This window comes from Bactrocera dorsalis, chromosome 1, assembly GCF_023373825.1.
Source record: "Bactrocera dorsalis isolate Fly_Bdor chromosome 1, ASM2337382v1, whole genome shotgun sequence".
Classification (NCBI taxonomy): Eukaryota; Metazoa; Arthropoda; class Insecta; order Diptera; family Tephritidae; genus Bactrocera; species Bactrocera dorsalis.
In genome coordinates this window covers 108,902,265-108,929,907 of record NC_064303.1, presented here as the reverse complement: position 1 = coordinate 108,929,907, position 27,643 = coordinate 108,902,265, and the positions used below count along the sequence as shown (strand labels likewise).

General features: G+C 35.3%; 1 protein-coding gene across 12 annotated transcripts in view; it reads right to left on the bottom strand.

Moving 5' to 3' along the window:
• LOC105234015 (serine-rich adhesin for platelets) overlaps window positions 1–27,643 on the bottom strand; it is a 155,534-nt gene that overhangs the window by 84,023 nt on the left and 43,868 nt on the right. Inside the window, exons 1-3 of one of the 12 annotated variants that reach the window (XM_049455684.1) lie at window positions 11,880–15,134; window positions 11,617–11,720; window positions 6,644–7,449 (exon numbers count right to left, since the gene is read on the bottom strand). The exons of 1 other annotated variant lie outside the window; for it this stretch is intronic. The gene's annotated coding sequence lies outside the window, so the exon portion shown is untranslated. Of the gene's footprint in view, window positions 1–6,643; window positions 7,450–11,616; window positions 15,136–15,212; window positions 15,510–27,643 lie in introns of those variants that run through there. 10 more of the 12 variants (XM_049455703.1, XM_049455701.1, XM_049455712.1 and 7 more) reach the window with 10 other exon arrangements.

The window sequence follows — 27,643 nt, the reverse complement described above, 5'->3', positions numbered from 1 at the left end:
ATAAATAAGCGAAATTAGAAATTTTTTTGTCAAAATTAAAAAAAAAACAAACAAAAACAAAAAAAAATTAATTTTAAGAAATAGAGTTTTGTGAAAAATAAAATTAAATGAAAATAAAAAAAAATATAAATATTAAAAAAATAGATATTTATTTGTATTTAATCTCTTTTTTGAAAATTAAAAAAAAAAATACGTATTTATTTATTTTTGCTGCCAATTTCGCTACCACTGGTTGGTGTACATCATTTTAGCCGCAGCTGCCAAATCAATGGTCAAGCACAGCCGGTAAAATGCAGATCTTCTAGCTTTTCGTTAATTTGTTTACACTCGCGCTGCTTTGAAGATGATGCTACACAGCAGACACAAAACCAAACACATATAAATTTATGTATGTGTGCGTGGATATTGTAAATATTGTTGGTTGAATTGCTGAAAGTAAAGCAGCATGCGGGCGGGCACACACACAAATCTGCCGCTTTCGAGGTCAATAAGTATGGCGCAAATTGTTTAAACAAATACAGGGGCCGAATTTATAGAGCCACAGGTATGTATGCAGTAAGGCATATAGCACGCAAGTATACACACATACATACACCTGAAAGTATGTAAGTTGAAGAACGCGTGTCTTTTCAGCTTCAAGCAGTTGCAGGCCATCAAGGCGAGGTGTGTCAGTGGTGACCTTAAATGCAATGTGAAATATATATAAATATATACAATGTATGTGTGAGTGTTTGTTTATTTATGCATGTACGTATGTGTGTATGCATGTATTTAAAAGATAAACGCTCAACAGGGTTATGCAGCGCAAAAGATTGACAGTATTGAAAGATGTGCACGCCAGAAGGAATGAGCGTGAGTGTGTGTGTATGAATATGTAAAGCCAAGATACAAAGATAGCGAATCTGAATTGATACGAAAATAAACAATTTTACAGCACGCATATATACTTATGAAAGTAAATAACAGTATTTATGTGAATTGTTAAAACTTTCGCTAAAATTTTTTTGTATATTTTTTCAGGGTTCCGTAAATTTTGCTAAACTGCTTTTGTAGATATGAAGGTTCTAAATTGCATAAAGTAGTTTTTGTTGTTATTATTAATTGAGTATTTCCTGTTATTTTTTTTAGTTCAATGGCTCATTATCTGCTTATTGATCTAAGACTCTTTGTTCGGTCACATTAGAAGCTTGTATCCCTCCCACCCTCGAGTCTTACTATCTCGAACAAACCTCAAAAAAGTGGGATTCAAGCTCAAAGGAAAATTTCCAAAGGTCCTGAAACAGCATTTTTTCTTTTGTCTATATATACCTATTCTCTTTTTAAAAGATTTCTGATCTTTTTTTGAGCAGATGCTCAAACTACACCGAGTTCCATGTTGAAAGGTGAATGTTGGTTCAGATACAATTTCCGTAGAAGCAAGCAGCTTGGCTTCAAGATGTTGAGTCTTAACTGTGGGAAATTACTTTCATACTTTTACTTGTGGAATAATTCTGGAATAAGCCTTCAAAAGTGGGATCTATGTTATCTTTACAACTATGAACTCTTTAGTGAAGAAACATAAGTATATTCTCTGGTCTTTATAGCAAAAGCCAAAAACAACCATAACACCATGTAATATTATAGTACCAACTCTAGACTAAATCAGGGATGCAGGTCTCGATTAGTAATTTCTCTCTATATTGTAGATGCCAATCTGAGTGTTTCCAATAATGAGACTCCAAACCTAAACTTCTATTTCCAGCCCTCCAAGTGTTTGTTACAGCGGTACGAGTTTACGAGTATCACCTTCATCCTCGATCATTGAAAAGTTGTAAAAAAAAATGTGTTCGTCAGTCGCTCAGAGTAGAAGTAGAATAGAAGCTTTCGAGCTTAATGGAAGTTCCTGCTGTACTTTTTTGAGTGTAAAGGGTGACATTGAGTAACTATATACTACAGTACTACTTGTCTTCCGAGGAATTTGTTTATGCCACCACTATCAGAGGGATTTTGTAAACTATATGGGCAACTACGAACACCAAAACTCTGTCATAAGCTTCGGTTTATGTAAAAATACGGTGTACTTGAGTATAAACCAAATTTCAAATTATATATGATAATATCAGTCTAACTCTTCTTACGCAGTCATTCTAGGCAATCCCAATATTTTTCACAAAATTACTAATATTGAAGATCGGGTTACAAAATTGATCTACTCGAGCAAAAATTTCAGCATATTCAATCACTTTCATAAAAAATATTAAAAACTGGAAATAAAAACTTGGCAACTGTTCGAGAATATCTGACCTACGCCGATTCCTAAAGGTAAGTGCGGTGGCGGGTAAAATAGGGGGTTTTGGGTATCAAAACCGCCATGAAGAAAAATTTTCTGTAGAATCCCTCTCGAAAGAAATTCTGAATCCACAACCGGATAGATGCTAAATGAAGAGAGAAATGTGAAGAGGCCATGTCTGGACCACATTCAATCTAACCTCAAATTCGTCATTAGCCGGTCATAACTAATTAAAAATGCATTTACCCAAACTCTTTCTCATCACCTTTGTCTCATAGAGTTATCACTTGCTGAGGCATAGCATTGAACTATCTGCACTTTACACCCCCTCCCTTCCTCACTTCGCTAGCAATCCACGGAAAAACACTTAAAAAGCGAAGGTAACTGAAAAGTATCGCATTTCCCGAGGAAAACGCCTTTGTTTTGTCTGCGTAAGGCGATGTCATTAAAATAAACAAAATGTCACATATTTTAACGGGGTTTTCTTTTCTTCACACACACACGTATGTATATGTAGATGTCAGCTGGATGCACCAGTTGCAATGTGTCAACGCTTTTGTCACCAGTGTCTGGCCTCTGGCGGTGCAGTTCATGCGCCCAGCTGTCCAACTGTCCAGCTGTCGCTCCAACCGAGGCTGTCCAGCTGCGGTTTTAAGTGTAATTTTCTTGAACGACACTCACTCACAGACACAGAATTACAGACGTACGGAATAGTCATAATTTTAAGAAAGGCGACAATTTTCAATAAAAAAAATCTATAATTAAGACGAAATTATCGAGCATACGCGGCAATAAATCAAAAGTTGGCTGCAGCAAGTACTCGTACGCGCTCGGGAAAAAATGTGTGCGAAATAAAGAAAGCAACAACAATAAACAATATCCATGACATGCGTCAGGAAAACGCGAAGAATTTTTGCATTCAAATTTGACATTGTCACAACAAAATGAGTTGTGGGAGGGGCGAGTGCTGAGGTAGGCATCGTCGCGCGTTTTTTGGCATATTTTTTTGCCTGCTTTGTGTTTTTTAGCAGATGCAAGTGCCGTTGCACGGCATTAAGCCGCGCGGTGGGTGGTTGGTGGGTGGGTTGGTCGGCCGTCTGTGTTGCGCGTCACTGTCCCTACGCGCATCAGTGTCGACGCCAGAAAGTATGTACATATGTAATATATATAATACATATATATGTACATATATATGCAACATATGGGGACTATGTATGTAGGCATGTGCGCGCGTGTAGCTTCTTTACGGTTGTCAACGGCTTTGATTTGCCTTGATGAAGGTGCTCGTTTGCTGCAAGCATTGTTGTTGTGTTTTTTGTTGTTTTTGTGGCTATAATAAATCGCGAATTCGTTTTGCAGTGTTGTTTATTATATTTATTTCTCAATCATATGAGTTGTTAATTTTTTGTTTTCATCATGATTTTTATTTATTTTTTTTTTTAATTTTAAAATTTTAATTTTTAAAAAAATTGTTTGAAGATATTTTGCTTTTACTTCTTTTATAACTTTTTAAATTTTTTTTTAATTTTTATCATTATTTAAATTCAATTATTTTTTCACATGATTTTGAAAATATTTTTTAGAAAAAAACATTTTTAAAATTTTATTTTCATTTATTTTACTTTTTTAGCATTTATTTATTTTTACATGTTTTTGAAAATTTTGCATGATTTCAATTTATTTATATGTTCTCCATAATTTTTTTTAACTAAAAATAAAAAAAAATGTTAAAAGTTAATTTGCTTATATTACTTCATTTTTCTTTAATTAAATAAAATTATTTTTTACAATAAAATTTTTTGTTTTAAATTTTTTTTTTTTACTTTTTTATCATTATTTTAATTCATTTATTTTTCACATGTTTTTGAAAACATTTTTTTTTTTTAATTATTTTACTTTTTTAACATTTATTAATTTTTATATGTTTTTGAAGTTTTTGCATGATTTAAATTTATTTATATGTTCTCCATAATTTTTTTTAATTATAAATAAAAAAAAAATTGTTGAAAGTTAGTTTTCTTTTATTCCTTTATTTTTCTTTAATTAAATAAAATTATTTTTTATAATAATTTTTTTATTTTATTTTTTTTTTTAATTTTTTTAAAATTTTTTTTTTAATTTTTTTTAATTTTTTTTTTACTTTTTTATCATTGTTTGTATGCATTCATTATTTTCACATGTTTTTGAAAGTACATGCTTTTCCTCCTTTCGAGCTCATAATATTCTCTGATTGATGTGACAGTGTAATTAATTTTCGCTACATGTTCTTGAGCGCTGGCAAGGCTGCTCGTTGCAGGGTTTAAGTGGTTGCTGAGCCTTGTCGGGATGATTGACTTTCTTCACTCAGGAAGGTACAAAGCGTGTAAGCGCATATAAACAGGTAAGTATGTATGAATGTCAGCTTTTCGCGCTATTTTTACGATTCCTTCATATTTGTATGTGCGCTTTACACCTTTTTCTGTGAACTTTCATTATTTTACAATTAAAAACGCGCGGCAGTTTGTCACATTTTCCGTCAACCTTTTGCGGTCATTGTTTTCACTCATTGCACTTTTTAATTGCAATTTGTCCTACACTTTGTCACATTATTGCTATTTGCTTATTTATGGCCTGTTGGCATCTAGGAAGTGCCTGTCGCACGTTGTATTTATATACCCACAATCCATATACATATTTAAAGTATATATGTATTTGTGTGCAGCAATCCATCAAGCGCTTACAGTTCGTTGTACACTAAATATAATATGTATTTGTGTAGGTTTGTACGCATTTCAGTGTATATATGCCCTCAGCTCACTTTCCTTATCCACATCCTTTCGTAGAAATTTAATTTTACACACATATTTAATCGCTCACGCTTCTCATTCATACACGCTTCTCATTCATACACGCTTTTGATGAATATGCCTGATTCAGGCGTATTTTGGTGGCTGAATGGGTTTATTGCCTTGCAAGCGTATAATTTATTATCTTTTCTCAAATTTTTTTGTTGTCAGCAAAATTATAGCGAAAGATTTAGTGTTGTCTTAACTAGCAAATTAATTAAAGATTATTTAAAATTTGAGTTATTATTGCCAGATTCATTTGTATTCAAATAAATTTCTTATGCTTTTGGTTCAGAGGCATTTGTAGAAGTTTGGTTAAGAAGTACTCGTACATAATATGTCAGTTTTTCGAAACCAAAGAAACTAGTCGCGGAAGCCTAGAAAAATTTCGAGATCGAAATATAAACTGTTTCAAAAGTGGGTGAAATTGGGTTTAAACTTTTCTTAGCCCCCATATACCTACCCACTTTCTACCCCATCTATCGGTCAATACATAACATAGAGCTTAGTACTGGTAATAGTCAGCTTAGTTAAGTTCAATATAAGCCAAAGGCCTATAAATTGACAGTATTAGAGGATCGGAGACATTCTTTTTTAACTTAGAGACTACTCGAAGCCTAAGTTTTCCCAAACCCAACGCACAACCTTGGGGTAGATGTTTCGCCTTCTCATTTTAGCACGCCTTCAAATAGATGTTTTTTGGTTACCCAGAGGATAGTTGATCTAAGACCGGAAGTCGTGAGCTGCTTGACCCATATGTAAAAGAACTTTCCTCACTTGCTTGAACTTCTACACATGACTCCGCCCTCAAAGGAAGAGGAAGACCTCCACTCCGTTGGAAAGACTAGGTGGAGAAGGACCTAGTTACATTTGGAATCTCCAATTGGCGTCAAACAGCGATAAGGAAGAACCACTGGTGCGCTGTTGTAAACTAGGCTATGAGGCCGCTTGTAGAAACTGCTTCAACAAAGACTTTCTCGAAATGTTAATAAAAACTGTTTAGCCGACGGTAGTCTTATTGACTCAAAGATCCTATTGATATATACATATTTATGTATAAAGTATATCAAGCAGATTTTGGATATAATTTAGATAATCTACCATAAAATCGCTAAATAATATCGTCATAAATAACAACAACAATGACGCTGAAATATTATATAATATTTAAAACTTTTGCCTCTAAATGCGGTTTCAGTGACTTAAAGAGTTTTTGGGTACTACAGATAAAAAAGCAAGAGAAAAGACGAAGAGAACGGCTAATTGTCGAACTAAAGGAAAAAGTGTAAGAGCCTCAAGTGTAATCGAAGAAATTGTCACATCAAGGCAAATATTGAGATTAGTTTTTGGTGACGTCACGTTAACTTTATACTGACCATCATAAATATATCTAGAAAATTGTGAAAATGCTTCAAAACACTATTTGTAAGTATGTTACGTTAAAAGTAGAGAAATATTTATGATTTTGATTTTTGATTGGCATTTTAAGAACAATATACATATAAACTTTTTAAAGGTTTATTCATTTCAATTGCAATTGCTCACTCACCTGTTTTTGTATACAAAATATATATATATATATAGTAGGTATATAACAAAGTTCTCTTTCAATTTTTCGTCTCACAAAAGACTATATCCGTTATTTGAATAACTTTATACATAAAATATATGTATGTATGTATATAAATGCAGTTGTAATAAAGTAATATCTCCAATAAACGCGAATGTATGTGTGAGTCAGTGTGCTATGCGCACAAATTGATATATTTATATGTTTATTTATAAAAACGGAATTCCGAAAATATTTGCCGTGGAATTGTTAATGCTTGCTTTTTGTTTTGACACACACTTTTGGCACTTCGATTGGTTTATTTGGCGTTTGTTTTTATTTTGTTTACAAAAATTGAATCTGCTTTTTAAAATATGAATTTTTATGCTGTTATTTCACTGTTTCATCATAAAATAGTTGTTGCTTTAGCATATACATTTCACATGCATATTTTTTTACAAACTTTTTAACACTTTGTTGTTTTTGTATGTGAAGTTGTTAGAATTTTAAACTGGGTTTCACAGTCACTTTTTCGTTCATTGAGTTTCCACTAATTTAGAACTGCTATTGTTTCAGAATTTTTTATATTTTCAAATGCAGTTATTTTTTAAATATATTTTCACTTCTTGCTTGTGCTGTTTTGTATGTAACTTTTTGTTTGGTTTTTTGCTTTTAAACACTTTTTCTGTTGATTTATTTATTTTTTTGTGCACTTCACTTCCGTCGTTCTGTGTTCTTATTGCAGTTTTTAATTAAAATCAATTTTATTGTTTTTTTGTTTGATAAAGCCGTTTTGGTGTTGCTTACTGGTGAAGAAAATATAATTAATAAAATAATTTTAGTTGTGTGAAAGCAGCGCGCAACAAATACAATTAGTTTAAATGGCTTATCGAAGGCTGGAACATTAAGTGCATTATATGTTGGAAAAAACACTAAGAAATTAAAAAAAAATCATTTTAAACTAAATTAAAAAATACTAAAAAAACACTAAAATAAATAAAAAAAGAAAGTCACTAAAAGAAAAATAAAAACACAAAACTAAACAAAAGAAAAAAACGCCTTAAGAAAATTGACAAAAAACAAGAAAACTTAAAAAACAATAAAATAAATAAATGAAAATGTTAAAAAAATTATCAAAATAAAAAAAAAAAATTTTTTAGACTTGCTGTTATATATTTTCAGAACATATTCGAGCATATTTTTGTTGTGTGTGGTTAACCTAAGAGCAAATAAATAATTTCTCCGGCGTGTTTTGTGATTTTTTGACTTTTAATTTTTTCAAACACGTGTTCCCGTTTTTTGTGGATGGGTATAGGTATAGATACAAAATATTTTTAATTTTAAATTAATTATGTTTCAAATTATAACAATTTAAATAATTTGTAGTTATCAAATAAATTTTATGCAATGATTATTAATTTATTTATTTTATAAAGTAAAAAAAAAATCATAAAAAAAATATTTTTTGCAAAGTGAAAGCGAAAATATTTTTTTTAATTTTAAACTGAAGGCATAAGTTATATAAACAAAAGCTGGTAAATCAAAAGCTTGATTTGAATATTTTTAATAATTTGTAATTAAATTTTATGCAATAATTTTTATTTAATGAATTTTTAGTGAATAAAAATCAATTTTATAAAAAAAAAAAATATTTTTTTTTAAATTAAAAAAAGAAACATATTTTTTATTTAAAACCGAAAGCATGTAAATTATATAATTATCTTAAAATATAATAAAATTGTAAAAAAAAGTTTGTGCAAAACAAAAAAACCCATTTATTTTCATGCATATTAAAACTTTTTTTTAATTTTATTATTACTTTTTCATATTTATTTCGTTTTTATTTAGTTTTCATCCATATTAATTTTTTTTTTAATTTTAATATTATTATTTTTTACATTTATTTATTTTTTTTTAATTTTTCATTAGTATTAAAAATTTCTAAATTTTATTATCATTGTTGTTTCATATTTTTACAAATTTTTATTTGTACTTTACACATAATTTTGAATGATTTTTGCATAAAATGTCTATCTTCGAAGCTGCTTGGCATCTGCAGACCCAAAAGGCATTAAAAATGCTAACAATAAATATCAAATAATATTTCAAAGAAATTTCGCTGTTTATTTGCAGATTTTTATCAGTTGTTGAACTGTTTCGCCAACTTTGTTTTTGTTATTTTGCGCACACAAACACAAACACAGCGTCTCAACAAATTTAATAAATCGCGGTATTAAAACAACAGTTGTTGTTGTTTTTCAAGCACTTTTTATCAGTCACTTATTTTTCCGTTACTTTATATTGTTCTTTTTTGTGTGTGACAATTCACCCAGCAAAAGCTACAAACTTTTTATTGCTGTGGAGTTAGTGGCTGTCTGTTGATTTCTTTGCGGAACATGTTGCGTCCAAAACATTGTTTCCACCAGCCTAACACTTAAAGTCATTATTTTATCGCTCTTTGGTTTTTTGTTGTTGTAGTCGCAAAGTTTGCACTGATTAGTTGCCACAAAAATAAAAAAAAAATATATTTTTTTTGTCAGCTGTGGTTCTTGCCTCCATTCGTGCAGTGCAGCTAATTTATTATTTGACACTTTGCACAAACCATCACACACACATATTGCTTACAAATATGTATGTTGATATATTTTTTAATAATTCTTGCATTGTTTTGCGCGTGTTTTCTATTATTTGTTCCTTATTGCTGCTGCTGCTCAGTTTTTGTGATATTTTTTTACGCGCTCCACTTGCAGCGGCTGTCAGCGGCAGCTCGCATAGTCGCCAAATTAATTATAATATTTCGTATTTTTGTATATTTACTATAACAACAACTATATAATTTCGCTTAGAAAACAGTTTTTTTTGTTTGGTGTCGCACGCGCATTTGGCGCATCACGATTTTCATTTAACAAAATATTTATATTTTTTTCACAGCACAAATTGGCAGAAAAGGGAAAGCAAAAAGCTGGTCACGAGATTTGCAGTTTTGCTCGATTTTTCGCCACTGTTTTTGCTGACAATTTTATTTGTTCATTTGTTGTGTTTTTTTTTGTTAGGCGGGAATTTTAATTAATTATGCTGTCTTTGAAATTAAAAAAAAACACACATTTATTGATATCGCATTTCTTCGTTTTTGTTTGGAGTGCACTTTGTGTATCGTTCTCACATTTTTTGTTGACAAATTCGTGTACATTTTCAGTCTTGTTTTGATTGATAGTTTATAAGTTTATTTTTTAATTTTTTTGAGAGTATTTAGGCATTCGAAACCGAAATTGTATATTTTAGGTTCGTTAGTAACTCTCTAAACTTTTTATTTTTCTCTTAATTCCTAAATCATAGCTTACTTTTCACAGTTTGTTTTCAAATAACACCTGTTTTAAGCTGAACTTATACAATTTCACATCTTTCATAGTTTCCATATTTCCATTGTAATTTCTCTTTATAACTTGAAGCTTAGTTTTTTTTAGGTTATTGTCCTTTTTAATGCAACACTCACTTCTAAAAAAAATTTTTATAGTTTCTCGCATCGAATTTTTGACTTAGTGCTCCAAATTATAATGGAATATATTTTTTCAGTTTTTTTTTTCAAAAATCACGGCTTTAGTTTCTTCATTTCGAATTCTTCACTTAATGGTTCATATTATATAGGAACATATTTTTTTATAATCTTCAGTTTTTTTTAATCACGTCTTTTGTTTCTTCATTTCGAAATCTTCACTTAATGGTCCTTATTATATAGGAAAATGTTTTTTATCAGTTTCTATTTTTTTTTACAAAAATTACTTGCAATATTTGAACTAAATTTTTTATTTTTTAAAAATGTATATAAATTAGTATTTTTTATTTTCAAATATGTAATTAAAAAGGTTTAACTTTTTAAATTATTTTTTGTATTTAAATTAATTTTTAAGTTTTTATTTTATTTTAGTTTTATTTAATTTAACTTTTGTCGAATTTTTTTTGCTACAATTTTTTTTTTTTACATATAAAATTATTTTTGTATTTTTGTTTAAGTTCTAATAAGATTTTTCTATGCGAATTATTTTTTTAGTTTTAACGTATAGTTAGTTTTTTAAATGTGCCTAGGTTTAAATTCAAAAATTTTATTAAGAAAAGAATTTAGCGCCTAAATTTTTTTTAATTTTTATAAATTCAATGCTAAATTAAGTAACTAGTTATTTATGTTATTTGTTGAGACAAAGAAATAAATTTAATATTTTTTGTTTTTAAATATGCAATAAGAACGCTTTAAAATGTTAAATTTAAAATCAAATTAATTAAATTAATTGTTATTAATTATTATTATTATTTAATTAGTTTTTAATAAATTGTTTTTATGCTTTTTATTAAAGAAAATGTGTAATTTGAAAACTAATTTTTAAAGCATATATTACAATTCTTTGGATTGCATTTATATGGTTTTAAGGAATGATTTAAATTTTTTAACATTTAGTTATTTAATCCGTTTATGTTAAAATTAGTTCTTTAACAATTTTTTTTATTTTTGTGAACTTAATATTCAATTTTAAATTAATTAATACGTTTTTATTAAGTCATTTATATTTATTTTAACTTATTTAAATATCAATTTTAATTTTTTAATAATTTATTTACATTTATTTTTTAAGTTTCTTCTATTTTTATTAATTTTTGTTTATAATTCTTTTGCAATTGAAATTTTTAATTAATTTAAAATTATGTTTGCTTTAGTTTAATTTTTAAGATTTGCATTTTTGCACATTTTTGGTTTTTGCCACTTTTTGCTCCACAACCACAAAATTAAGTCGCTTGCTTTAATTCATAAATTTTTAAATATTTTTCAAAAAACTTTAATTCAAAGCAGCCTCGACGCTGGCGCACACATTTCTCGATTCTTTTTTCAAAGTAATTTGCAAATCTGCTATGTATTTAGTCATATAAGCCCATTTGCATGCACATACATACGAACACACCTAAATACAAAAATATTTACTCACTTAAGTAATACTATTTGCATTTGTTTTTTTTCTTTAATTTTTTTATTTTATTTATTCGGTTTGTTTTGTGCTTTTTTGGCTACACTGCTTCCACACAACTAGAACTAGAAGAAAATAATTCTAATTTTGGTGCTTTTCCATTTACATTTCACTTTTATTTTTGCGCTTTCTTTGCGAACATTTCACATGCAATTTTTGTTGCCATTTTCTATTTATTTTTTGATAAACTTAATTTTATTTAAATTTTTTTCTGTTTTTATTACATTTCGTTTTCCAAAAGTATGTTAGAGCGCACTAGTTCTTACTTAGGGGCGTTTCGAACGCACAAAATTAGCGCACTGTCTGCGTTTGCGTTGGGGGTTGAATTGAAGAGGCGACTTTGAAATTCGCTGGTTCGGCTGCTGCGGATGTTGCTGCCGAACTGAAATGAGTGGCCAGCAGACAGCACAGTATAGACGACTCTGTGACTCTGAAATGCAGATCCCACTCAACACACCACACCACACTACACACACGCACGCATACACTTACACAGCGGCGCAGGCACTTGGTTCAACACAGAACCGCATAGTAAAAGTAAGAATGAACGACAAAAACAACACCAAAAAGAAAAGAAAAATAAAAGCAACAGCCGAGAGTTTTTCACTTCACTACACTTCAATTGTAAGGCAACGCGCGGCGGTGTACGCGGACTTAACAGCTTGCTGTTTGTTTGCTTGGCGCTGACTAGCTGGCTGGTTAGTTAGTTAGTCCAACACCCGTTCAGACGTTCTATTCACTTCGATGAACATCTTGTAACTATTTTCGAAACGCGAACGCAACTGCAGAGCAGACCACACCAGAGACCAGAGCAGACCGGACCGTCTGCGCCGACAGCAGACCAGACGACGAGCCAGCCAACACCAACACCAGCGCCAAAGCCAAGTCAAGTCGAGTCAGTCAGGCCAACCCAAGCACTCAGCAGCAGCAGCAGCACCAGCAACAGCGCCAGTAGTCGTCGCTGTACTCGTTGTTGTGGTGGTATTAGTAGAAACAACAGAAAATTAAAGCAAAAGCAAGCAAAAGTCAACCAACAAAGCGACCAGCGCCGAACCAAGAGCAACAGCAAGCATTGCCAGCAACAACAGCGCATACCATCAGCTAATCCACACACAGTGACTCGGCTGAGTGCCGGTATGTGTGTGTTTGTGCGCCTAGTATGTTGTTGCTGTCCACCAGCACCGCGCTTCGCGCTGCTCACCACTCATCGCTCACTGGCTGCTGTTATCCATACTCGCCGCCGCACCATAGTAGAGCACCAGCAACGCAAAAACCGAATTCATCGTCGACGAAGCACAAGCGCCAAGCGTAGAGATATAAACAAAAGCAGAGCCGACACCGGGTAAAGAGCAAAGAGTGGTGCGATGGCATGGTGTGGTCGGCTGGGCGGCAAGAGCGACAACAGTCATAGCAGCAGCAGTGGGGGCAGCAACAGCGGAACCCCCGAAAGCGGCATACACTCAGCACAGGCGAACAGATATGCCAGTGCTAAAAAATATATTATATCAACGACAAAAGCAAAAACTAAAACCAAAACCAAGAAAAAGCAAAAGTAAAACATAAAGAGCAGCATATCGGCGCGCTGGTAGTAATCCATCAGCCAAATGAGTGCGAACAAGGCAGCCGAAGAGAGCAGCAACGAAGCGCGCAACAGCGGTCGTCAAGTCAAGTCAGCATAACAGCAGCAGCCCCATCATTGGCAGCCTTTCAATGGACTGTTGGACTGCCTGCCGGCATTGTTGGGGCGCGAAGAGTGCGTTTACAAATGTGTAACAACAATACCAACAAACGGTGCGTTCTGTGCGCTGCGCTCAGCGTTTGAGTCTCGGCTTTCGTGCTGCTCGCCATAAATCGCACATTGGCTGTCTATGAAATGCAGAAATTGATTGGTTGCTTTCGATTCTTGTCGATTTTCAATTCTAAGCCAGCCGATTTGCGCATTTGAATCGTGCCTAGTCGGCTTATGAGTTAGCATTTTAATTAGCGACGTAGAAAGTTTAATTACACTTCCTCTTTATGGCGGATTGCACTTGAAGGTTATGTAAACGAATGTATTAAATGCAAGCCTAGTGACAAATATATTATGTAACTACACTAATCGGCATACAACACAGAGAAATTCTAATTACCAAATAGCTATAATATATTATAACACTTAAGCGTGTCTATTTTAGTGAACACTTGGGTCCAGATCTTCAGTGATCTCTGCTAGCATCCAACAATCTTGTAACATCCAGAACCCCAATAGTTCCAGAGGCGACCAATATGAGAGACAAGTTGCTCTCCAATGAAGCACGGAAATAACAAGCATATGTATATAATTTAGCTCTGGATTAGGTTTAGCGGTTTAGCTTATCATTGCGTGTCTTCCAAAGCCTAAATTTAGCTTCTAGTGGTATTTTTGTTTTGTATTTGGCCTGATGTGACTCATGAAGTAGGGAAATGATGTGGATTTGCCCTTTGGATACATACATACATACATATTTGTATTTTATAGCCTCTGTATAAGAATTTAAACGCATTCTCCTAGAAAATAGTATAGAAAAAAGATACTAAGTCTGTAGTTGCTGGAGCTTATGCTCGAAGAGAATTTCAAATTTTTGACAATTATAAAAGTTTGTATACTACAAAATTTGGAAACTATGAAATGATTTACCTAACCCTTCAGTGAAGCTAATAACAAATATTTTTCCAGAAAATAATGATCTAGAGGAACTATAGTAATGAAAGGTTTGGAACTTGGATCTTTTTAGATTGATAGAGGAGCTTTTCTACTTAAATGCTCTCCTAAATCCAGGCATACTTACAGTTCTAGCAACAATGAAGTTACTTTTGAGTAAGATAAAAAAAGAATGGTCTTATTAACAAGTACCCTTTTCACATAATTATTTTCCTAGACCAACATTTTTGCTTTTAAATTCGGCAGTCTGTGACATTCGTATTTTTATAAGGTTACTCGATAAAAAATAAAAGATTCTAAATCACAGACAATTGTTAGAAAAATGTAGGCTTTCTGATTCTCTAATTTCTGACCTAACCTCCAAACACTTAAAATACTGTAAAAGCTCAATTCTTTGTCTTAAAAGCTCTCTAAAAGTTTGGCATGCTTCAATTTCAATAAACTTCGCCTATAAATCGTAAAGTACGGCGATGTTTGGAACAATTTTTCTGCAAATTATTTCCATAAAATTTTAAAGTACTCAAACATTTCAAAATAATTTTGGGTATATAGATATATTTTAGGTATTTTTATAATAGTTATATCTATTTTTCATCACTTAATTTTGGTAATTCGTTGAAAGAAATTAAATCGATTTTCCAGTTGAGCTTTTCTAATAAGAAAAGCATTATGACTTTGAAAAAAAAAAATAGATGCACAACGACCAGTAATAACAGCAGTCACAGTATGGTATATAACATATAGCACAATCGCTGTTAATCCATTAACATATGTTAATTTATATTGGCTCCACTGTTAGCCTTAGCAATGCCCATAACATTACGCTGTTAACGTTACATACCGCCCCTTTGTGCATTAACAGCAAAACTACACTTACTAATCGCTTGCATATTCCACCAAATGCAACAGCAACAACAAAAATAACCACCACACGAACTAATGTTTTTTTACCGCACCCGAAACTCAGAAGAGCAACCGAAGAAGGCAACCGATGAATGGTTTTAACGAAGCGACTTACATTGACTCACTGATCGGCGCAATAAGAAATTCTAAATTGCAGTCAACAGCAACAACAAGGAGCGTGCTAATAAATTCTAACTAAGTAACACGCGCACCGCGAACACGAAAAGTGAAGCACTTGTTGTTTTGCTGCAGGCAAAGAGCGCACTAACGAAAGCGAATGTTTCGCAAAGTGTTCTTCGGCTTAAGTGACTGGCTCCAGCAACAGCAAATGCTCGCGTTGTGTAGCAGCAGCAGTTTTCAGTTGATAAACGAGGAACCAAAAAAAGAAGCCAAAGAGCAGCTGAAGTTAAGCATTCCAAAATGGAATGAAAGAATAAACGAAGAAAATATCAGAACGATTGCGTTGTACTCTAGTTTGACGCGCGCTCTCTTGCTGTTACTCTTTATATTTAGCCCCACAATGACTGCACTGAGTGGGGGTTAGCTCTGTTATTGCGTGGAGGCTGCGCTGTTATGTACAACATTTTTACAGTGCTCCCACTGTTATGGCGGCATTCTGCTCACCTCTGGTGTTAAGCATTTTTCTGAGCGATATTCTTGTTTGTTCTTATGTTTAACTGCTGTACGCTCTCATTTTCACTGATGAATACATGCAATGCTCTCTCTTACTGCCTTTCTTGCACTCTCTCCTCGTCATTTGAAGCGATTGCATTGCTGGTTGTTTGTGTGTAAGTCCTCATGCATCTTCGTTCCATTTACACTCGTCTTAGTAAAATGAAATGCTTTTGTGGTTATTTATTATATTCGTAAATTTAAATGTTATTGTTGTTGTGGTGTTTTTTTTATTATTGTTACAGCTAATGTCGAAATGCAGTAATATTCAGTTGACATTTGTGGTTGACGCTGCCGTCACTGCTTCAGCCGTGTGTTCGTGCTTTGGATTTTATGAATATGAGTTTTATTTAAATGCTGAATTCTGGACAATTTCGATTTCGTGGTAATTTGAAATATGCATAACTGTGTAACATGGGTCATGCTGAAGCGCGATATGAGATCATCGATCGTTCAAAGTACTAACAGTTAGTTGGTCTTGAGTTTGAGTGACAGTTACAGGAAAAAAAACTGCCTTAGTTCACGATTTTCGTGTTTATTTCAGCATACTTTGGGCAATATGGCTCCAGAAGTACCTTTTAACAGTCAGCTGAAGTTGAGAGTACAGTGACCGAACGGTTTGAATGCCAGGTTGGGTGAACGAATCAGGCAGAATAAATAAATCCCGTTATCTAGGAAATGCTGAGCCAAAAACCAAATTTACCAAAAATTATGGGGAGTCTGTAGTTGGATATTTACTGTAATCTACAAAGAGATTAATGGAGATCTCAATCTTATTAATGATATGTGCCAAAAAGTTCTCACAGAGCTATGTACTTCCTTGAACGTGGAAACCAAAAACTAAGTTATTTTTAAAGACACTTTCAATATTCCTAAGATAACGTCAAACACATTTGTACTCATATTTTTTGTATCCAGTAATCGAGAAAGCTGCCTACATACATATATTCTGTTATGTCTGAACTTGAGCAATTTGTATATGTAGGTCTGGTTGTAAACGAGGACAAGACGAAATATCTCCTGACAAACAGTCATAACTTAGAACGCTTGGAACCAATATTAACATCAACAACAATATCAGCCTTGTAAACCAATGCAGAATCGCTCTTGCCAGTAGGCAATTGAAAAGGAAAGTCTTCTCCCGACGAACAAAGACCAAACTCTACAAGTGCTCCAGGAATGATGAATTCCCGTCCTGCTATATGGTGTGGATACATGGGCAATGACAACATCTGATGGTACTTTGCGCATTGGCAAAGGCCAGTACTGCAGTCAATGGATCGATGAGCTGTGCGAGACAAGTGGCGACATTGACATAGTTCAGCGAATCAAGAGACAACGGCTGCGCTGGTTAGGTCATGTTGTATGGATCGAAGAGAACACTCTAGCTTTGAAGGTTTTCGATTCAGTACCCACCAGTGGAAGCATAGGAAGAGGAAGACCTCCACTCTAATGAAGAGATCAGATGGATAAGGATCTCAATTAAAAAGAAAGAATCGGCGCATTGTTGTTAACTCGTCAGCGGCAGTAAAGAAGGAAAAGAATCGAGAAAGTGTCATCGTCAAAAAAAAATAGCTTAACTTATAAAGAGTAATGTGGTTACGGTACAAAAAAGGAGTGATGCACCATACCTATGAGGTTCGAGTCTACGATTTGAAAACGGACAGTTATAGCTTTTATTTTGTCTAAGAGGACGTAGCAATCTTCTATAAAACTATGGCAATGAAAATATTGATTTTAGAAAGATGGACTAATTTTGTGTATACTTTTTCTAAGGAATCAATATTGGACTTCAATGATAACTTTCATACGAAATAAGACTGAAAAGTCGAACATGTTAGACTGTTAGCCATAAAATAAACTTTCGAGATGTTATCGGCGCACGATTCTGTAGTCAAATGTAGTTAGGTATACAATTTACAAGTTAAGAAAAAAATTGGAGGTGATTCTGACACCAAGTGCCAAAACTTGGCCATACTCTCCTGATACCTCACCTATTTATAAATCTTCGATATAAAGATTTTAAAGTGGAAATGTATGCAAGGTCCTCGTTTTCGCTCATCTGTTAAGTATCACTCTCAGCTATCTGAGCACATACCAATCGAAATGAAATCTAGACTGAACGCAGAATGTCACAAAAATTCCAGGGTAACAGGAAGGATCAAATGTAATCGCCATCGCCAACTTCGCCGAGCCATTCAAGCATAGCTTAAATTTTTAATGACAATGTACTAATGGAAATCGTAAGCGTCCTAAAAGTTAAATAAGTAATCAAGGGAATGGCAGGCACGTGTAGCAGATAGTGTAAAATTCCGAGAATTAAATTTTTAAGCTGCACGAAGGACATGAAAATGGTAGAAAAGCAATTGAAGTGGAGGATAATAAAAATCATCGAAAAGAAATAGAAAAAAGAGACAATTAAAGTAGTTTTGCGAATTTAATAAGGCGGAACCTTAGAGCTGAAACAAGTATATAATGTACGAATAAGAAAAAGCATTCCGGTGATTATTAAACTTGCAACCCACCAGGCAACCAGCCAATTCTCCACTAACACTAATACCAATGTATCGAAACAGGAAAGTTTTGTTGTGCAAATCTCATTTCCGCAACTCGTGGGCGGCAGGAACGACGAAATATTGTAACAGAGGCTAAGATATCGACAGACAGGCGCTTAAAGTTTCCCGCTAAATGTGTGTAGAGATTAGCCAAAGCGAACTGCTGTGGAAAAATGCTCTTGGTCGGCGGCGTTGTTACTCGAAGTGACTCTAAGTAAGATTTCGGGTCAGGAGGTTGAGTTGGATCGGCACCACAGTGGCGTGCACGACTAGTTGCTGCTCGGTTATAAGCACGAATAAGTATATTTTCGTACGCGACGTGCTAGCAACGAAATCAAGCGAAAGCTACAACAACTCTAGGGTGTTTTTTTTTTATTTTCCACTTCTTTCAGCTGGTTGGCGCACAGCCAAAATCGGCGCCGTCAAAACAGACAAATGGCCAACTTGTACTCGCATGTAGGAGCTTACATCGTCACACTATCACCCAGTCAGCAAGTCAGCTGCGTCCAAAAGTACACCCGCAGCAGACGAGACAAATGAATTGTGGTTGTGAGCTTGAGTGAACGTTTTTTGGGGAAGCCACAAGAAAAAATACAACAAAAAGTTACTTATAGTTATGTGTGGATACACGCCGGGACCGCACACAATTGCTGCGAATGCCAGCTGTTGAGCGATTGTGAGGGTGATGTTTTTTTTTAGTTGGAAATGCGAGGTAATAAGAAATCTGCAGCGCGCTAAGGAACTTAGTGGGGCCAGGTTCTGTTCTTGCGTTTGTACAGTCGGAACGGACCCTTTTTTGTACACGGCCAAGAACGATTAGCTCTGCCGCATTCCTCAAAATTATAGTGTGACTATGTGTCCAAGTCCAAGCTTGTAAGCCCTCTAGAATGGATCCCCTTTGTATGCATTTCGTATCCAAACATACATATATTTTCGGTGATTATGGATTACAGGATAGTCGGTGTATTGGAAATGTCAGTCTTGCAGCCGATTTTCGACGGATCTCTCCAAAATTCGAATATACAAACCATAAGTATTTTAAACCCTGAACCTCTTTAAGCTTTTCTTATACCAAAAACCTCAAGCAATCGTAAAAAAACTAATTACATTCCTACCCGAAACCGTAATAAAAATAATTTGCTCGCACACACGAGCATGAGAAGTGCGTAAAATTTTAAAGCGGGGAATGTAATTTAAGTGAAGACATCAAAAAGCTCGTCAAACAGTCAAGCGGCACACCAACAATGTCAAAAAGGGCACAAAGAAATTGAGAGACTACAATGCAGCTGACGACCACAGTCGGATGAGAAAAGCATTTATGATTTTCTTTTTGTCGCAATTTTATAAAATTTTGTAAAATAACATTTTGTCTGCAGGAAATCATTGCATTTGATGAAATTACACGAACTGCTGCTTCGTCGGAATTCACAATGGAGCGTTAGGAGTTCAGCAAGCCGCCATAGCTGTGAGGCGAATGAGCGTGAGGGCAAGCCTCACTTGGACTCAATGAAGGTTAACTGTTGCGCGTGAGAAGAAATGGGTTGGGTGTGGGTGTACGAGGGTGTAACGTTGCGTTGGAAAAGCAGCTTTCACAGGAAGTCAATACGCTCACAGACATTTAGGACACGGCACCAACAAGCTGCCAGACATTAAAAATAATGCTAAAAGCTGGCAATAAAAGAAAGGATAACCGCGTGTGTGGATAATAAACGGCATAAAAAGAGTAAAGCGGTGAATTTAAGGAAATGGCAAAGTCGAGAAAAAGAGAAAGGTTGAAAGCGTGCAGTCAACTTCAATGCAATAAAGAAAGTAAATCTTAATATGGATCAGCAGTCAAAATATATTGAGCGAGTCGGAGGAATACATTGGCACAAAATATGGTATATTGGCGAGTTGGAGGTATGCTTTAAAATCTTGAAGAAGCTCGAAGGTGACATAGAATGTCAATGCGTGGGTAAAAATGCGTAAATGGCGAAGGTCAAACCGGTAAACCGAAAAATGCGCGCCAGTGAAAACATTGTAGAAACCGAAAGGGCTGTTTATACTCGTCCATATACATATGTATGTATATATGTGAGTACATGGTATACATATGTATGTAAGTACTATTTACCTATGTATTAGAGGCGTTATGTTTGCGAAGTGGGACTTTGGCTCTGCAATACATGTGGGAGCGTAAGTAAGCTATTAGCCATGCAACCATATTACTAATGATGGCGTTTATGGGCCACATCCGTTTCCGGCGAATGCGCGATCCGGTTGTTGCACAAACATACGCATAGACGCGGCACGTCTAATGGCTAGAACCAGAGGAGTTAGGAATTGTAATGTGAAAGTCGATGAAAGCGTAAGCGTAACGAGGGAATGAAGGCAAAAACCTACAAACTGACACACATTTGATATACGAGTATATTTCTGAGAGTAAAGAAAAGGGAATCTAACGTTTTTCTATCAGGCTTTAATAGACACATAAATTTGAGTGTGTAAATAGTTTTTTATTGACCTATGTATTAGACTTGTAAAAACATTAAATTTGAAGCGCATAGCCTTCGAGTATCATCATCGGTCGATTAGACCAGTTCGAAGACTGAATCTCCTCGAGACCACAGCGGATTGCACAGAGAGATAGTTTTTGCACTATGAAGACAATTGAAAACGTGTTAAGGATTATGATGAAGTCCTCTTTGCACGAAAAAATACCAAACTCTCTAAGTGATGAATCGACGTTATGAATTTTCGAGAGAAAAGTTCTGCGGAAGATTTATGGTCCATTGGCAATGGCGAATATCGCATTCGATGGAACAATGAGCTATACGAGATATACGACGACAGTGACATAGGTTATGCTACGAAGTCTCCGCCTTGGGAAGTAGAGGAAGAGGAAGATCTCCACTCCGTTGGAGGGGTCAGGTGGAGAAGGACCAGGCCGCGCTTGGTATCCGAATTGTCGCAAATTGCGGAAATCATGGACTATCCTACATTTAACTCAAAATCTTAAATATGAATATTTGGTCCCGTTTTTCTTGACCCTCACCAGCTCCAACCAGTCTTTATTGGCTTTCGCCGAACTTCATCTATCAGCTAAACTCTATGGCACTCATTACCTGCTACCGGTTTTTATTGGATCCCATCGATTCTCCCGGCTCCCTTTGGCTCTTAACGGCTTTCTTGACTTTCACCGGAAATCGCAAAAATCAAAAGTTTTCTAGCACGATATAAGTATAGCTGAATTGGCTTCGGTTTAGCTGACTTTGAATAATTATTTGGGGGGGGGGAAATCAATTATTGGAATTAAAAATTCATGCGATTCTAAAAATAGTCAATCAATCTGTTTTAGTTAGCCGAGAAATAGAATTGAAGAAATGTTGCGAGATTAAGGATATATCCATATAAGTGTATATATTCCTCTTTCATTTTTCAATTTATTGCCTTTTATGTTCTTATTAGATTTTTCGAGTTAATTATCAGTTCTTTTCAATTTCCACCAATTCATTTTCCACTGACAACAGAAACCGCCGATATTTGACATGCGTTTAACTAGAAATTTTGAAAAAGTGAATAAAATAAACGAAAATATTCAAAAAGAAAAGTGGAGAAAGGTACAGAGAAAGAAGTCTTCATTAGCATGGAAATCATTTTTGACTTTGTTATTAGTTGACATTGTGCCGACGCATAGTAATGCGCTCATTTGACACTCACACACTGTCGCTCATATCTGCCGCGCTCATATCACTCACAACGGTATATTAACATTTCAATGCGACCGCATACGGCCTTTCACATTTTACCCCCTCGCGCGTATACAAAACACTTTTACTTTTTCACTTTTGCTACAATTTTCCATACTTTGTTGTTGTTGTCGACACTCATTGCTTTTTTCTTCGCCACTCAGCTGCGCCTTTTTTGTTCTTTCTTCAGTTCTTCGGGTACAACTGAAGTGCTTTGTTGAATGATTCATGTCCAAAATATACATATGTACATATGTAGATGTCGGTGAACTTGTATATGTATGTAAATGCACTTATCTAACATCTGTGTTTTTCTGTTTTTTCGTGAATTCCGACTCTTCTTTCTTTCCTAATATTACCTTATGCATAACTTTAAGTGTGTTAGTATCAGTGTGAGTGACGCCTCGATGACCTTCGGTCTTTGCTGCCGTTATGTACATATACTTGGATGTTTGTAGTTATTTATCCATGTAACACTTTTTGACGTTTTTCATTGTGGACCCTCGAAAGACTTACTATAAATATGCATAGATTATACGGAAAAAAGGGTGAAATGTTCGTAAATATACTCGTATGAATAAGAGTATGTCGATATGGACAGTGCTGAGTACTGAGTTGCCCAAAAGCTTAAAATATAGCCTTGTGAATGCGGTGCTCCATTGTTTCCCCGGTGCCTTGCTCTTGACATTGCCTACAGTCTTTTCGGTCTGACAGCCCCAATCTGTAGGCGTCTGCCGCCATCATATTGTGTCCAGTGAATTTTGTAATCATGTTCCTGACGACACTTCTAATAGGTGCCAGTAGGAAATTTGTATATTTCCAATTTACCGTTTTACATATGAATTTTCTAGTTTTGCTCTCAGGTTGATCGTTCCAGATTGTCGCATAGGCAACGCATATGCTAATCACGTTTTCTCCACAGCTACCCTGCTTTCCAAAGCTCTAGAGTTGGATGCCTTATGCTTAACTCAGGACAGTATATATACTTTGCAATTGCCGGCAATAGCAAGTCAGTCAAAATATTATCATCCACGGATTTATACCCCTGGCCTTAAGAACCTAATACAGGAAAATAATCTAACAAAATCAGTCGGCTATTGTCAGGTTGTTACATTAACGTCCATGACTGGATGTGGCTACGACGTATGGTATGATAAGCTATAGCTATCCCTATAAACCATTTCTGACTTTGAGAGTGTGGCTAATAAACATATAAGAGTATGGTGATCCAAGTAGATGTACTTTTTTCAACAGCCTTTTTTCTGTAAAGAGTTTCGCGCGCTTCGTTCAAGCTATGGTTAACATAATCGGCCTGCTGAGCATACTAAGCGCAAAACCATACCTCATTTTGAAATCTAGCATTCATTATTGGATAATATTCGACCGAATGGACCACGGTCAGCACGCCGAGAAGTAAATATAGCGGTCGTAGCTTTTCGGCGCCATTCGCAGCAACTCGGGCTGACGTATGGAACGATTTAGCGCAACGATTTAGTACAAAATACAGTTTGCACAAGAACCGAATTCGCGAGACCTTCCGAAGCGGCATTGCTTCGCCTTATGGGCTCTTGAAAAGTTTCAAAAAGATCCGACGATTTTGGGCCAACTTTTATTCAGCGATGAGGCCCATTTCTGGCTCAATGGGTATGTAAACAAGCAAAATTGTCGCAATTGTGACGAAGAGCAAGCTGAAGAGATTCAAGAACTGCCATTCATTTAGAAAAAGTAACGGTTTAATGTGGTTTGTAGGCCGGTAGAATCATCGGTCTATATTTCTTCAAAAATGATGGCTTTCACCGTTAATGGCGACCGTAATCGCGCCATGATGACCGACTATTTGATGCCTGAAAATGAAACTCGTGATCTCGGAGAGATTTTGGTCAGTCATCGAAAGTTGGACTCAACGGCTGAACTATCTGAGACGTAGTCGCGGTCAACATTCGAAAGAGATACTCTTCAAAAAATAAATGCCAAAGAATGTTCTTTCGATAAGATGATAAAAAATATTCCTCATTAACCTCCTCATTTCAAGTTTCTATGTTTATTCTTTAAAAAAGTAGAAAACCTCGAAAACTCATACACGTATTATTTTCTACTAAATATATTTAAAACAACCCGCAAAACCCTAATTTCGTACCTAATTAACTTTTCGCCATCAAATTGTACATTTTAAATGAACTTGAAATCCCTTCCAACTAAACGGTACTATATCTCTTTGTAAACTTTGGTTGTGTGGGTGTCAAGTCAAGCTCATTATTGAGTATGTGTTGTTTTTGTTGCTTGTGATAGGCAATAAAATCATTAGTCAAATTAGCTGAAGTCACTTGTAGTACCGTTATCAAAGTTTGTCGATGAACCGTCAGTTATTTTTGTTTTATTTCGACTCGATATAAAAACCCACAGAACCCCATTCATTCATTTCCTCCATTCTTTTATGAATTGTAGGAAAGCAGCAAAAACAATATATGGAACAAAGTTTTTCGACACCCTTTCTCCTTGCACGCTCATCCTCACACCAAGCTTTATTGTTTTTTATTGTCGCTAAAGTGCTCGTGCGAGTTCGCCTTTGTTGTCTTTCGCCCTCATATTTCATTTTCAGGATTTGCCAATTTCATTTTTCGCCACTTGTCCGCTTCCGGTGGGAGGTATTGTTGTATTTGTTAAGGGTAACATCCATACATATAAACATATACATCCATCCATAGTTGGTAGTTGCACAGTTTGACTCGTTGTCCAGCCATGGATCTGCAAGTGGTGCTATTTTGGTCTCTACAAATTGTTTTCCACTTTTCTATTTGCTAGTAAATCGATTTTGGGGTAATTTTGTATGACTTTAATGAGCCTATCCGGTTCTGGTTAATAAGGGGATGCTTAGGTTAGGTTGGCTTATAGCGTAGCGATCTCAATTCGACAACCGGTTATTTGTGGTTCCAGTAACTCTTATAAAATTGATCATAAAGACCCTCTTAAATCGACGAAGCGCTTTGAGCTGATTTTTTGAGTCGACTAATGTCAGTTTCTGCTATGCCTTCGGGTTTAAGGATACAACAAATGGAACATCATAGACCAAGGAACAGTTTAAGGATGGAACAAATAGACCATCAGAGACCAAGAAACAGTCGAAACCATAGTCTTTAACAGCCGAATGTGCTTTCAAAAAGGCGGAGATTGTCCTATCGGTCGGATATGTGTGGGATAACATTTTCTGGACTGAAGAGAACAGTCATAAGCCTCGGCTATGCAAAATCCACATTCCGATTCGACGCCAAATTGCATAAAAAATATCCTATTTAGCGGAAGATTTATGATCCTTTGATATATACGACGTCATTGAAATAGTTCGAGTTAAGAAACAGCGGCCACGTTGGCTAGGTCATGAAAGTTTTCGACGCAGTATCCGCCGGGGAGGCAGAGGAAGAGGAAGAGGAAGACTTTTACTCCGTTGGAAAGACCTGGTGGAGAAGTACCTGGTTTCGCTTGGAATCCTTAATTGGCTCCACATAGAAAAAAGGAAGAACGACGGACGGCGGACTGTTGTTAACTCGGCTATAACCGCGAAGGCGGTGTCTACGCCATTAAAGAAGAAAAAGATTTTGCGAGAAAAAGTACTACGAACCTTCACTTCATCAACCCCACTGTCCAATTGTTTGAGTTATGCCCTGAATAGCCACACCATTCACAGCATTCTTCAGACTGGAGTACAATTTCCAAATTCAAACTTCATTGCATTTTTGCTTTACTGTTCACCAGTTAGATACTCTTGCCCACACAACTAACATACTCATACATATATCATGTACTGCTATTTTATTTAATACTTTCACCAAATTGCGCAAATTTCAATGCCAGCCACTTCTTTCTCTACTCTCCTGTGCTTCGCCAGAGTCGTCACTGGTGTTCTCCTTTGCTCATTGCATAAGTACCGGAAATAGTATTAAGCATTCCGGCACTTTCATTCCAACCTACTATTTAACACTTCCTGTCTAACTTTTTTATTACTTCCGCTCGTTGCGCCACCTGCTGTGGCATGCATTTTTTCCTCCTACTTTCGAAAATTTCCACAATTTTTTAAGGCGCGCCCGGACATTTATAACAGGATTTATTTGGCAGAAAAATACGCAATGTAAAAGAAATTAAGAAAGAAGACAAGCGGAAATAATTCGCCGCTTCTGCTCCCATTTGTAGCATATAGAAGTGTGGCAAGTTGAGTAAATCATGCGTTTCCTAGAAAAATAACGCGGCATTTTTGTGGTGGTGGTGGTTGATAATGAACTTGACTTGGCGGCATGCCAGTTTGTCCTTACATATTTTTAGTTTTTTGCTTATTTTGTTCCACATGAATGCTCTTTTCGTCCTCTCTTGCTTTTCTTTATTTTTTGCTTTCAGTTAGGCGTTACGTTACATTTTTATTGCTTTATAAAAAAGTCTGAGCGGCAAATTAAGTTAGTTGCGCTTGTTTTTATATACAATAAAGAAAGGAAGGAAGAACAAAAGTTGAATTACGAGAATACTTAAGAGCGTTTTACTTTGTTGCTTTTAGGATTTAAATAAATGGTAGTATTTAAGCAAGTTTATAGAAAATTTCAGTAGTGTTATGTTGCTACTAAATCTGAAACCTTTTAATTTTGCGTTTGTTGAACGTGGAGTTATCGAGCATTGTCAAGCATCTCTTTTGCGACCTGTACTCCTTTGCCTTTTGGTACGCGTCTAGCACTGGCACGTTTCATACCCAAACGTTAACCAAAATGTGTTGAGTTCATCCATAAATATGTTGAGATCTCTTGCTATATCTCTGACGCCAGTTCCACAGTTTTCAAGCACTGTTTCATTAACTTCTTTGATGTTGACGACTCGAATAACTCGCATATAAGGCTAGATTTTGACATTCGCTGAATGCTTTATGCCACTCTAACACTTGTGTGGACGAAAGAGCACAGACTGGATCATAACATCATAGGTGAGGACATTAAAACTCCGACTGTCAACAACCCTAAGATTTTAGGTATTATATTCTGTGTATCTTCATTCCTCATATGACCATGATAACGGTCAAAGTATCGAGCAGCAACAAAACCTCAAGTCGCTAGCCGGCAGTTCATGGGGAAAACGTACTGAAACGTTGATGCTAGGCGACATACAAGGCAATCGGCCGGACGGTCATAAACTATGCCGCACCGATATGGTATCTGTCAAGAAACCGCACTCCGAACGATTACAGTATACATCTTGATGACTCCACTTGAATATTTGCACAGCTAGGACCCTGCTGAGATGTTTTCACAGACACCATCCATTAAGTCGTATGCTTAAAGTGGAACTGACCAGACTTCGGACGCAACTTATCGCCATCCCCAGTGGAGAAATTAACATCTTCGCCGACTCCCTCTCAGTGAATAGCGTACTAGAAATAAAAGCTCCACCCATTTCAAACGAAGAGCCCTAGTTGCTTC